Consider the following 2,677-nt stretch of genomic DNA (forward strand, 5'->3'; position numbering starts at 1 on the left):
AATTATAGAGGGAGTGAGAAAGTTCGGCAAGACCCCTAAAAACCACCCTTAATATATCCGCGCCTAAAATGTTAAAAATAATAATTTTGATTGTCGCTCTTTGAAAATATAAAAACGTCAAAAATTCTCTTTTTTTGTCTCGCTAATTACAGAGGGAGTGATAAAGTTCGGCAAGACCCCGAGAAACTGCCCTGAATATATCCACACTTAAAATTTTCAAAATGACAAGTTTGATTGTCGATATTTAAAAATATAAACACTTCAAAAATTCTCTTTTCTTATCTCATCAATTATAAAGTGGGCGAGAATGTTCGGCAAGATCCCTAAAAAGCACTCTTAATATATCCGCGCGTAAAATGTTAAAAATGACAATTTTGATTGTCGATATTTAAAAATATAAAAACGTCAAAAATTCTCTTTTTTTGTCTGGCTAATTGTAGAGGGAGTGAGAAAGTTTGGCAAGACCCCTAAAAACCACCCCTACTATACCCACACCTAAAAGATTAAAAATGACAAGTTTGATTGTCGATATTTGAAAATATAAAAACATCACTAAAAAAAGTTTCATTCCCATGTCTCATCCGGAACACCCCGTTTTCAACACCTAAAATATTGAAAAATCGAAAAAAAGCCCCTAAAATCCAGACCTAAAATGTTATGCTTCAGAATGGTTCCATCTGATGTCCAAAGATACTAAAAAAAGTTTCATCTCTCCATCTCATCCGGAACACCCCGTTTTCAATCCCTGAAATATTGAAAAATCCCTAAAATATGGAAAAATCCTCAAAAAATCTCCTTACTTCTAGACCTAAAATTTGATGTCATGAAATAGTTCCAGCTAATATCTAAAAGAATTACCGTAAGTCTCTTGTCTTTAGACTCTATGAGAACCCCCTGTTTTTTATAAGATATTGAAAGAAAGCGAGAAGTCATCCCTCATTTGACTAATAATAATTATAGATGCAAAAAATAATATAAAATTCTACTATTCTTGATAAGAAGAGTTGTGATTTGATACCCGATTTAAGAAAAGGTTATTTTCATTTGCTCTACAACTGTGCATGGTTAGTCATCGCTTCTCTTATTCTCCGTCTACTAGTCCGTCCAATTCTGGCTTTTTCGTGCCTTTTCCTCGCACGCTCATTCGCTATATAATACCGAGAGCGAGTGACAGATTTTGGTACGATACGTTGAAAAATACCCAAATACTCAAACATTTTGAGCTTTTTTTATTTATTCATATATTAAGAAATTTTAGACCATTTAGTCCGAAAAATGGATTATGAAAAATAAAACTGTCAATAATTACTGGCCAATAGAATCGTTCTATTTGATGATCAAAGATACTAAAAAAAGTTTCATTACCCTACCTCATCCGGAACACCCTTGTTTTTAACCCCTAACATAATGAAAAATCGGGAAAATCCCCTAACGTCCAGACCTAAAATGTTATGCTTCAGAATAGTTCCATCTGAAGACCAAAAATACTAAAAAAAAGTTGAATTCCCCTATCTCATCCAGAACACCCTCCTTTTCATCCCGTAAAATATTGAAAAATTAAAAAAAAATTTTTCATCCCATGACTTGCAGACCTAAAATGTTATGCCTCAGAATGGTTCCATCTGATGTCCAAAGACACTAAAAAAGTTTCATTTCCTTATCTGATCCAGAACACCCCGTTTTCTTTTAAAACAAATAAGGTGTATCAAAGCGCGATTTGATCTGTTTGTTTTATTGAGAGTTATCGTGGTTACGAACGGACAGACGGCCTGGCATACAGAGTCCATCCCCAAAACTTGATTTTCGGCTTCAGGGGGTCTCAAAACGTGGAAATCGGTTGAAAAACTATGGTGTCCAATTTTAAACTTATAGTTCTTTCTTGATCATAAATTACGTGAATGTAAAAATTTATGTCTTATGTTGAATAGTTTACAAGACATGACTTCCCAAATTCTAGAAAATAATAAAATTTATTGGTTGGGTGACGACCGTTTGTAATTAGTCACCTTTTGCCCTTGGCGAATACTGTAAAGAAGATGCAACTTTGAATGGTACAGAGACTATAGAGTATAAACTATAGGTAGTCCCGGAATAGTCCCAATGTGTCTATGCTTTATCTTTATCCTATCGCTTTGGCTCGTCTATCGTCGTCTCTCCTCATGTCTCCACCATCCGATCCGACTCGACCGGAACCGAAGGCGAGCGAGTGATCGTGAAGCGAAGGCAGAAAATTGAAAAAATAAACGTAATTTCAATTTCTGAAAGAGCTTAGAGGTACGTGAGAAGGCCCAGGGCCGAGTTTGATAGCGCGTCACCCTTTACCACTGCAGCTAATGAATATTAATTTAACAAACGAAACAATTGTAAACACATATTTATTAAGTAAAAGTAATTTTAAAAATAACTTTAATTGCGCAGAATGAAATAAAATTCATTCTTTTCATTTCCATCCAAAAAGCTAAATTTTATACTTGGAAAAGGCATTCTTAATAAAATACATGAATTTTGCACAAAAGAAATTAATTTTCCATCAAGACTAATTTTCTATACAGCAAATTAATGTTTAATTATAGTCAAGTTTTCGACAATATTTATAATGCTTCAAAATCTTTTGAAATCTTAGAAGGGTTTATAAAAATTCCAAAGTACTTTACAAATCTTAAAAAAAAAGTTCTAG

This window comes from Belonocnema kinseyi, chromosome 5 (assembly GCF_010883055.1).
Source record: "Belonocnema kinseyi isolate 2016_QV_RU_SX_M_011 chromosome 5, B_treatae_v1, whole genome shotgun sequence".
Lineage (NCBI taxonomy): Eukaryota > Metazoa > Arthropoda > Insecta > Hymenoptera > Cynipidae > Belonocnema > Belonocnema kinseyi.